Here is a 12,075-nt window from a genome sequence, read left to right on the forward strand (position 1 = left end):
CTTTTTTTTTTTTAAAGATTTTATTTATTTATTTGACAGAGATAGAGATAGCCAGCGAGAGAGGGAACACAAGCAGGGGGAGTGGGAGAGGAAGAAGCAGGCTCATAGTGGAGGAGCCTGATGTGGGGCTCGATCCCGGAACGCCGGGATCACGCCCTGAGCCGAAGGCAGGCGCTTAACCGCTGTGCCACCCAGGCGCCCCATGAATTCTGACATTATTTTGTTTGTTTCTTTAATTATTTAACCAGTTAGTTACCTAGTTAATTTTGTAGGCTCTCAAATGCTTCGAATAGAGGAAAGTCCAAACACGTCTGTTAAGAGGAAAAAGAACATGTTTTTTTTTCCAAACCAGAGAAATCTTACATTATCTTAGATTATCCAGATAGTGCCATATTTGCTAAATTCAAAAGGAATTCTCAAGCAAGACAAGGAATCTCTCCACTCTCTCACTTGTGTTGTCAAGACTCAGTTATGTCACAGAATACGTTCCATCCCAAAAATATAGCTGACAGCAGTTTTTAGGCAAATCCTTCATCTCTGCACCGAAGCCACTCAATTTTCATTATCTAGTATTTTAAGAGCAATTATCTTTTAATATGATTCCAAAATTCTCAAAGCTGAAGTAAATGTTGGCTGCCTTAGCCATTTGATTTCTTTATGAGTTATTTAACTAATAGCTGTAAAGCCACAAACAAAAAGCTGGGGGAAATGGACGCAAAAAAATGTTACCAAGCTATGCTTTTCCTTAGTAGTTTCAATCGCCCATACCCAAACATATTAAAATTATGAGCTACGCGTAGAAACGTCATAAAATATTTCACTGAAGCTTTGTTTCTCCTATAACTTCTACTCCAGTTTTTATTTTTTAAGCAATTAATTCTACACCTAGCACTCTGTGAGGGATGTCATTCAAACTGTAGAAGCTTATTGGGGAGTTAAAAGGATAAAATCAAGTAGTCATTCTACTAATCCCTTTACAAGGAAACAGCTTTCTGCATAAAAAGTGGAACTTATGTGGCCATTAGCAGATGCTACATCAAGCGACCAAAAATATACACATTTAAATTCTTAAGCACAATCTATGAACACTACACAGATGGTTTCCAAGAAACTGTACCTAAATTGATTACGATAAAAATGATCTGCTGCAATTGTTTCTGTCAAAAGGGAGAACAGAATTTGTCCCAATGTGTCGCTCTGCCCACTCATGCAGAGAACCCAGCTGCTGGGACAGATGTTGCTCTAAGCACTTTATTTTAGGGTCATTAAAATGGTTACAGGGGTTAGTCATTCACTGTTTTATAAATTGTGCTTACTAGCTGAGCTCAACAGATGCTGGAAAACTTCTTTGTAGTTGATCAGAAACAAAGTTTCACGTCAGATCCCATCTACCTTGTGTTTAGATGCAGAAATTAGGAACAAATGAGAGTGAAGAGTCAAACAAAGAAGTGCGTGCAAATTCTGGCACATTTGATCTAGGAAGGCATCTTTACATGCCTGTATCAATAATGCTGATGCCCGCCTCGGAGCCTCTGTGGGCTGGTGATGCAAAGCTGTCTAGAAGGCTTGCATGTGTTCATTTTACTTAACAAGTTTGGAGTCTCATATTAATATTAGGTAAATGCATTTTTAATATTGACTCAGGTCTGTGTCATTGTCGTTAGCAAGGTGTCCCACAATATTTGTCAGACAATAATACAGATCTTCCTACTACTCCTGCAGACACTCTTCTATAAAAAATTATTTCTGAGCCTTTCCGGGAGTGTTGTTTTGCCTCTCCCCCCATTGGACATGTCAGTATTCCCATGACTCTGACTTTATATCATGATGTATTGAGATAACACTTAGCATATAAACAAAAATCCAGGAATATCAACAGAACACATAAGAAATGATAAGCATGAGTCTGATCCTGGCAAGGTGGCTGGCGTATTTAACTCCATGGGATCCATGAGGATGGTGGTTTAAACTATTGCCATTATTGACCTTGAGGAAGCTGGGTTGCAGAACTGGTAAATAAGTGGCAAATAAGTGGCAAAATTAACGGTGGCCAAAGGACAGCACACTCTCCTCTTATGTAGGAAATTCAGAAATTCTGAGGGCACACCTTGCTCAAGACCAAGGCTGTAGAGAGAGAAGGGATAAGAGGAGGGAAGGGGAGACATGGGGCCATTCTAGAGAGGAGCGTGGTCTAGAGTGCATGGAGCTGCAGGTATTGTGAGGTTAATCTGACTTTCAAGGAGGACAGGCAGGGACTTTGACTACTTAACGAGACTCAGGGCTCAGCAGGGAGTTAAAATCAAAAATTAGGGTGGAGAAATAAGAATTCTAGCTTTGGCATGAAGGCAGGTCAGCAGTTGGTGGAGCCCAAAGCTTGTAGGAGTAATTTGAGAGCACGGGTCTATAAGAAAAAGAATACAGTTCTCCATAGATGTTTCCCATCCAGCAAGGCTGTGTTTGAGTGTGTCAGGGCAGCAAAGGAGAGAATAACTTAGCTGTAGATACTTCCCAGAACAGGCATTTCATGATCACATAGCTTGAGGCATGGACTTGGACCTTGTTGAGCTTGCTAATTCTTGTAGAAAAAGAAATCCAAGTACAGAGAGTTCAAATCCAATTGTTAACCACCTCTTAAGTCTTGAGACAGCACACCTCCCCCCCAAAATAGAAATTTTATTGGAATGAGGTTTTCACTGTCCAGGAGATTTTTCTTAACCTTGCATGTGATCTCAACTAGGCTTTGTCTTGTTCACATTTCTCAGCAATACATTTATTTTTTAAGGTTTTATTTAAATTACAGTTAGCTAACATACAATATAATATTAGTTTCAGGTGTACAATGTAGTGATTTCACACTTCCATACAATACCTGGTGCTCATCATAACAAGCGCCTCCTCCATCCCCATCACCTATTTCACTCATCTCCCACTCACCTCCTCTCTGGTGACCATCAGTCTGTTCTCTCTGGTTAAGAGTCTATTTCTTGCCTTGCTTTTCTCTCTCTTTTTCCCTTTGCTCATTTATTTTGTTTCTTAAATTCCACATATGAGTACAATCATATGGTATTTGTCTTTCTCTGAGTTATTTCACTTACCATAATACTCTCTAGTTCCATCCATGTCATTGCAAATGCAAGATTTCATTATTTTTTATGGCTGAATATTATTCCATTGTATATTTACACATACCACTTCTTTATCCATTCATCAGCCAATAGACACTTGGGCTGTGTACATATTTAGACTCTATAGACAATTTATTATGAATGGTACATGCTGGGGTTGGTAAGACACGTAGTTGCATCTACTTTCTACCCCATACAAAGATTCACATTTTCCCAATTTGTAAACACACTGTGAGGGCTGAAATGATATTAAATAAAGTTAGTTTACAAGAGGAATATATTAGCAAAAAAATTCCAAAAATACAGTATCAACAATGTCTTTGCTGTTGGGACATTGGGGAGACTGTTTTGTGTTCGCTTATTTTAAGGAATTGCTTCTGTGCATTACAATCCTGTTGAATCACAGACTCTTCACACAGTTGATTTGGTTCTTCACAGTTTACACTACACCTTCATATATATCAAATCGCGATAATTGCATCATATTTTTAAAATAAATTTGGAGGTGGGAAGATATAAAAATCCTTGATAATAGTATTTTTTTAAAAAATATTCTTTAAATAATTTCCTCTTTCTGGTATTATTTGGGCATGCAGGACTGAATTTAGACTCTTCTACCTTGAGTTTCTTTATACAACAAGGAAACCGGATTCACTAAGTTCAGTCTTGCATTGAGCAAGACCATATTATTATGGTCTTTAGAAGACGGAACTTTCACAAGATGAAATATCTCAAGTAAACCTTTGGACAGGGGACATATGCTGAGCTATTTTACAAATATTTATAAAGCGACATAAAGAATTTATGGAAATAAGCCATTAATGAGATTAAAATCTGTGATCAATATCATGTCATAGAGTTCTCAGCTTCCATTCATAACTAGAACTTTAGAAGTGCTCATTCTTCCCCTGAGCACCAACTCAACTTGGCACGTAATGTGCATGCGGTACATATGCATGCCCCATCTCCACCGGATTCTAAATCCTCTGAAAGAAGTAACTGAGCTTTACTTCTCTCTGTATCTGCTATGGCTATAACGAGCACAGTTTGTCTTACCCAATAGGTGATGAATCAACGATGAGTGAATGGTAATCAAAAGGGATAATTGCAGCTTTTACTTGGGAGGAAATGATAGGACCATGTAAAGAAGATGACACGAGGGGCGCCTGGGTGGCTCCGTCATTAAGCGTCTGCCTTCGGTTCAGAGCGTGATCCCAGATCCTGGGATTGAGCCCCGCGTTGGGCTCCCTGCTCCACTGGGAGCCTGCTTCTTCCTCTCCCACTCCCCCTGCTTGTGTTCCCTCTCTCATTGGCTGTCTCTCTCTCTGTCAAATAAATAAATAAAATCTTAAAAAAAAAAAAGAATATGACATATAGAAATAACATACAACAATGAAGTTTAACTTAAATGTATGACCCACATTCCAGGAAATAAGGTGGCATAAAAGCATGCATTAAGACTGTTCATGCTCTGAAACTCTACAAAACAAACCTAAAGTGTGTAGTCCAGTTTATCAGGCAGTGTGCTGTATAAGGTATTTCTAAAATGCAAGTTGTCAAAAAATTGCCTGTTACTAAGAAGTAAATGAACAAAGGGTATGAATAATCATACCCTTCTTCCTTTCACGCCAGGAAGGGTGCACTCTCTCAACGTAAGTGATGTTGGAACTTAATGAAGTTATGACTTAAAAGAAATTACTTTAGGGGCGCCTGGGTGGCACAGCGGTTAAGCGTCTGCCTTCGGCTCAGGGCGTGATCCCGGCGTTATGGGATCGAGCCCCACATCAGGCTCTTCTGCTATGAGCCTGCTTCTTCCTCTCCCACTCCCCCTGCTTGTGTTCCCTCTCTCGCTGGCTGTCTCTCTCTCTGTCGAATAAATAAATAAAATATTTAAAAAAAATAAAAAATAAAATTAAAAAAGAAATTGCTTTTATCCTAAGTCCTAATTTAAACCTTTTAATTGATCTGGCTTTTATGTGGAAAACTGATTGACACAGATCAAGAATGGTTCAATAGGACCAGCTGGGAAGCTGTTATAAGCAAAAGATATTGGAGATTTAGACCAGGCTAGTGGTAGTGGATATTGGAAAGATTTGGAGATCGAGCTGATAGAACTTGATAAGGGATTGGATGTGGGCTTGAGGAAGAAGGAGATGTTGATGACCCCATGGACTGAGGAACTGAATGCATGGAGATACTGTTTCTTCAGATGGAGAGGACCGGAGGGGAGGTTGTAAGGAGCAAGATCAAGAATCCAAATCTGTGCATGGTTTTGAAATGTCTATGAGGTCTGTCCAAGTGGATATACCCATGAAGAAGCTGTGGTTCTAGAGTTCAAAAGATAATTCTGAGCTGAGATAGACATTTGGAAGCCTTCAGCCTATATGTAATATTTTTAAAATAAAAAATATGCCTTTGAATTTGCCAGATGGTAAAAACTTGAAACTTGAAAATATACAACAAAAGATAAACAAAGGGAATAGCAAGTAACAGCAAAATAAGAACAAAGAAAATGAAATGACGGAAGACAAAGCAAATCACTTGTAAGAATAGATGTAAATAACAAAAAATAAACTACCGGAAGAAAAGAGACTTTACATTGGGTCAGAAAACTAAAACCCTGAATTAAGAGGGATAAACCTGCAACACAATGACCAAGAAAATATGAGGGTAAAGGATGAGCCCAGGCCAACCAGGCAAAATCAAACACACGGGGAGCAAGGAACGGAAGTAAGACCTACTAAGAATGAGCCCCTGGCAAAGCAGCAAATCTCATACGCCCAGAGGACAGAACAGAGCTGGGCCGTGTGAGACGCTGCTCCGAGACATATCCTGAAGACTGGAGAGCCATTTGTCACATAAGATTTGTGAGCTGCACCAGAGAGTTTGCAACGGGAACATCCTGGAATGACCGTGGGTGGTTTGCTCTGGTGTTCAGGTGAGAGATGAAGGCAAGTGAGCGTAAACCTTCAGATTATACTGCTGCAACCTTGGGACCACACCTAAGACTCATCCTTTCCTCCTTCTCATCAGATGTGATTATCTCATGGTCCTGGTTCAACCCTTCTGCTCATAGGACTCCAAGACTAAATTGTTGACCCCGCCTCCATCTGATGGCCTCTGCTGATTTTGCTCACTCTGTGCTATTTCTTCATGTTCCCTCTGCTCTACATAAAGCAGTCTTTCGTTTTCTCAAAAGATCTTTGTTGCTGCAGTGCTGTCACACAGGTTCCATCTTTCTGGAAGACCATTTCCCCTCCAGTTGAAGAAATGTTCATCCTTTTTCCAGGTATCAGGTGAGAGAGCATGCTGGGGAGACCTTTCCTGACTCCAGCCAGCATTTCTTATCACTACCTGTTCTTCCCCTTAAACCACTTAGCAATTTACAATTATGTATTTGTAATACTGTCACATTGTCCAGTAATTCTTAAACCACGTGTAATCTTCCCTAAGCTACACACCCCATGAAGGTTGCATCTTACCCATTTTACTCAGATTTTTATTCCGTGTTTAGTTCTGAGCCAGGCACAGAAGCAAAACTGTTGCTGTGCACTTTTTCAGTGACTGTAATGATAGATGTATGGTGCTATCAGAGACATGGAGATATGGAAAGCTGATGGATGGATGAATATGTATTGGGTGGATTAATTCACCCCGGAACATTCTTTCTTGCCAATCTGATAGTTGCTACAAATGAGTGAAGGAGAGAGATGAGGGGAAAGAACACTTAACTAATCCTCTCTCTGACTTATTTCTATGGGATAGTTTCTGTGCATTTGTTTCTGTACTTAGTTGGTAAGAACTAAGAGCAGAGATCTCATTTGCTTCAAAGGGGATGCTGGCTCTTTTTTTTTTTCCCATCAGAGAAATAGAAAATGAACCAAAAGGACTGACAACTAAAAGTAGTGAAATTTGTTTAGCCTCATCCCTCCCGATCTCTTTACAGTGTAATCCATGTAAGCACAGAAGATGTTCAAATGAAATTTCAGTCATGCGGTTGTAGCCAGAATCACCAAAATCAGTTACAAGGACCACTGGCAACTTGAATCATGCTGGCCCTGTTACTTCTTGTTCTACTACCCCTTCATCCTTGGGAAGCCTCGCTGACACCTGAGTTGGTTCTGTTGGCGCTAAACTTCTGTCCATCTCATTAAGTTGATGGACAGATGGCTCCGCTGGTCTTTCTTAATGATGGGGATGGTGGTCTTCTGTTGATGGCAAGATTTATAACTTTAGGGAGAGTTGATTACTGAAACGATTTTGGAGATTGGGCAGCTTTGGAAAAAATGAACCATACAGATTTAATAGATTAAAAAAAATTTTAAAGATCTGTTTTTACTCCTAGGATACCATACAGATTAATTACTTATTGTTTGCCTTCTATTTCGGGCTGGAGACAAAAAGCAACAAATGAACAGGCTGTGAATTAATCAATGCTTGAAACTTCTTTATCATTCCTTACCCTGTGGGACTTTTCATCTTTTTCTTCTCTTTTCTTTCCTTTAACTTTCTTTTCTTTCCTTTTCTTCTTCCCTTGCACCCTCCTCCCTCCCTCCCTGTTTCCCTTCCTCTCTCTCTCCCCCCCTTCCTCCCTCTCTTCCCCCCATCCCATCTTTATTTTTAGAAATCTGTCTGGATGGTTTAGGAGGCAACAAGAGCAGGGAGGTCAATTCAAAAATCTAGCTTTATTACATCTGTGAAAATCTTACTGCCATACGATGGGGTGGATTTTGTTTCAGAAATCAAACCTATTGAGAGAAAATGTTTAGATTTTTTTTGGGGGGGTTATAAAACAAAAACAAAAATTCAAACGCCAAAGATTAAAGTAACAAATTCACTGAAATAGGAGCAAACATGTAAATGATTAGATTTTTCTCACAACCTAGTTGGGTTGCATATAATTTTATATAAGTTTTTTTTTTCGGGGGGTTTGGAGCGCTACCTATTATATTTCTTATAAAATTAATTATGTATTTCTTAAAGATAGAAAATGTATCTTTTTAATATTTTAGTATAGGGCTGGTCACAGAATTATTCCCAAAGTTATTTTTAAATTGAATATTATAATAAAATACATATCTAGAATATCTAAAATGTTTTTTGTCTTGGTCACTGCCCTGTAAGGTCTAACACCTGGGCACTCCTCCCATGCACAGCAGAGGAGAAAATGGTCCCTTTAATACAATTTCATTGTTCATGGAAATAAAGTACTATGAACTATTAATTGGTAAACAAGCTTTTCCTTTATGGTATATATATATATATATAGAAGCTTTTTTAATGCAACAAAAACAGACATATTAAAATAACAGACTTTAAAGATTTAATTATTGTTTATTGTTTGAGAAAGAGAGAGAGAGAGCAAGTGTGGGGGGGGGCAAGGGGAGAGAAGGGCAGAAGGAGAGAGAGAATCTCAAGCAGACTCCTCAATGAGCACAGAGCCTGACCCAGGGCTTGATCTCATGACCCTAAGATCACAACCTGAGCCAAAATTAAAAGTCAGATGATTAACAGACTGATCCTCTTAGGCACCCCAAGAGCACAAGGCTTTAAAAGTAATATGGATGGTACTGAAAGCTCCAGAGTCTAGTCACATAATTTCCTTCTGTTACTTTAAAATAAAATCATAGAGAAAAAAATTAAGTTTTAATAAAATAATACATAAATATACATACACTAAATATTAAGTACAACAGGAGAACAGAAAGAGTACCATATTCATAGTTTTTTAAAAGAGATTTAATTTTTTTCTAATTGTAAATAATACCTCATAAAGACTTTAGGAGATACAGAAAGTAATTTGGAAAATAAAATATACCAAAACCCATCACCAGGGGCTCTCCATTGTTAATATCGTACTATCTTTTTTTCTGCTCTCACAAATAATATGTCAGGAGGCGCATTAGCATGAGACTCAGAACGGAACAGCCCATTTCTCTGATCCCTGAAGATCGTAGGGATTGACAACTTGAGACAGATGGCCTGTTGTAAAGGCTCCGGTTCAAGGCCAAAGCCTCTAGGTGGGTAAAAATCTTCCCTGCCAGGACTTCGTCTGCACTTTCCTATGATGCACCCCAAGAGTCCCTCCACTGGAGGAGTTTTGATAGCAGGTATTTGGGGTTGTGGGTGGAGGATGGATGTGAGGCTGGCATACCTTGAGGTGAGGCCTGGGGGCAGACCAGGATGGAAGAGTAGTATTCCGGGGGGCTGTGTGTTGGCCGGCTCTGGTAGGCATGGCTGGGGGCAGCGCAGCTTCTGTTTCTTTGGCAGAAATACATGCTAGTCTTATTTTCTGCTTCAGCATTTCTTTTCCCATTAATCATAGAAGATCTAAGACGCCTTATTTGCTTTCTTATTTAATTTTTTTTAATCTGATGGCTGATATATAAGGAGGGCCCATGTCACCAGATATTAAAATGACAAAGTGAAATCAGAAATATGATCAAATTCCTAGGGCTTTCAATTACTTATGTAATTCCCTCTCCATCATATAAAATAAGAATCTATGAATGTTCTATATATCAATATGTAATATAAGGAAGATTCCAGCATCTTTTAAGGAAAAGATAATAAAGAATTTTTGAGAATTGACATCAGTTCCCAGACTTTCTTATGGATTGCTTGAGGTAGGCAGATCCTGAGGTGATAACCTAGAAATAAATGTGTTTTCTGTGTTTAACAAAGGTGATATACGTGAGTACCTTATCGAGTGCTCAGCTATAGGAATCTCAAAGCAGCTGCCTGGGCAAGCACACTCTACAGCACAAAGAAATCACCGAGCAATACTGTATCTCCATACTTTTGCACTTGGTGTTTACTGTGCTTAGAATGCCTTTCTCTTCCATTATCCACCTGGCTAATTCCTACACTATTCAAAATCCCTCCTACAAAGGCATCCTTGACTTCCACAGGCGCAGTCTTCAGTGTGCACAGACCTTTCCAACTTACATACTTCTCTTGATTCTCGTGGTGAAAACATTGCTTCTATTTGGTTCTTAGTTGTTTTTTACCCATCATACTATAATAAATCAATTCATTTTAAATGAAGATTTAAATAATTTAATGGAATTCACCCAGAATTTGATATCAAAAGAAGTGAGATCCATGTAAACCTTGAATACATTATCCAGTGTAAATTAATTTTTGTATATGGTGAAGTTTCTTTTTTTCCCATATAAATATTTAGTGGTTCTAGCACCATTTGTTAAAATACAATTTTGTGATACAAATAATACATTCATTCTATAAAAACATGAAAGGGAAAGGGAAAAAATATATGAAAACTCATCCATCCATAATATTTGCTATTTTCCTTGGGTTTGTTTTAAGTTTATCAATACAACTGCATCTTTCTTGTTTTCATGCTCTCTTCTCTACCTATGTCTTATAATAATCCCATTTCTTCAATTGCAACATGCAAAATTTTTACATTTTAACATTTGTGAAATGGCAAAAAATCTTACAATTATTTTTTTTTAAAGAATAGACAAAACCTCTTTGAAGGACACGTAGAACAGCCTGTGATTTGTCCTATCCGTGTGTAAAATTTCTATTTATTTTACTGCCACCTCAGCTGAGTTACTCTCATTGTAAGTTCCAAATATGATTAAAATATAAGTTAGCTTGGGTGGCTCAGTCAGTTAAGCATCTACCTTAGGCTTAGGTCATGATCATGGGGTCCTGGGATTGAGTCTTACATCAGGCTCCCTGCTCAGAAGGGAGCCTGCTTCTCCTTCTGCCCCTTTCCCTGCTTGTGCTCGCTCTCTGTTTCTCTCTCTCTGATAAATAAATAAAGTCTTTTTAAAAATATGTAAGTTAGCTTGAATCTCTATTTGTCTAAAAATACTTTTTAAAGCATTAAAACAAAAGATCTGAGAACTCCCATTCTCAATAAATAAAGAATACTTGGTACTGATTTTGCCTTTCTACCAAAAACAATTAGAGACATAGACATAAAATATGGAATAACTTTATCAGATATTGGCCAGTGGACAAAATAAAACTGTGATTCCTGAGATGAGGAAAACAATGAGTTGAACCCTGTTATTACCCTTGTTTTCTCTCTGGGGGCATTTTATGGATCTTGTTTCAGGAAAGAACTCAAGCTAAGAATGGCAAAACTGTCAAGCTGATGAAGCAGAGATGGTAGTTGAGGGAGGCATAAGTGAATGAAATGTGAATGACAGCATACCAGATGGAAGGGAACCATGTAGACAAGGCGTTCCAAAAACGTATGGAGTGATCCCCATAGGTCTGTTCCTGGAGTCTAAGTTTTGCATGTATAAAATGAAATATAAGGTTGGACAAAGAAAAGCAGTCACTGTAAGCTGATCAATTTCCAGAACTTAACATGGTTGTAGGGCCAGTCGGACAGAGTAAAAAGACCATATTGAGCACCTAGAACATTTAGCAAATACTCCAGAAGAATTACGTCATATAGACCGGGTTAAATTCACCCTTGATAAAAGGTTTTTCTAAATATGCCCCAACAAAACTTCAGATGAAGCTCAAAATAATCATGATCATCCACAAATAACTGAAGTCCTTGCCAAAGCAAAGTTAAACAATCGTTAAAGGAAACAACAAAGCATAACATTCAATATCCTATAACATGTCACAATGCCTATCTGCCAATAAAAAATCACTAGCATACAAAGAAGGAGTAAACTGTGATACATAACCAGACAAAAACAAGGGAGGTGGCAATACAAATGAATTCAGTAACAACAGAAATTATGGAATTAGCTGACCAAAACTATAAAACTGGTAGTTTTGCAAATTCAAATTTGTAAGATTTAAAGGAGAACATAAACATGATGATGGAAGAAATTACAGATTTGTAGAACCAAATGGAATTTCTAGATCTGAAAATTACCTGAAATGAAAAATGCATGACTGATCTTAATTTTTTTTTTTTTTAAAGTCTAAATATTTAACAGAAGCTCAGTGC

Source organism: Ursus arctos, unplaced genomic scaffold (genome assembly GCF_023065955.2).
Source record: "Ursus arctos isolate Adak ecotype North America unplaced genomic scaffold, UrsArc2.0 scaffold_8, whole genome shotgun sequence".
Lineage (NCBI taxonomy): Eukaryota > Metazoa > Chordata > Mammalia > Carnivora > Ursidae > Ursus > Ursus arctos.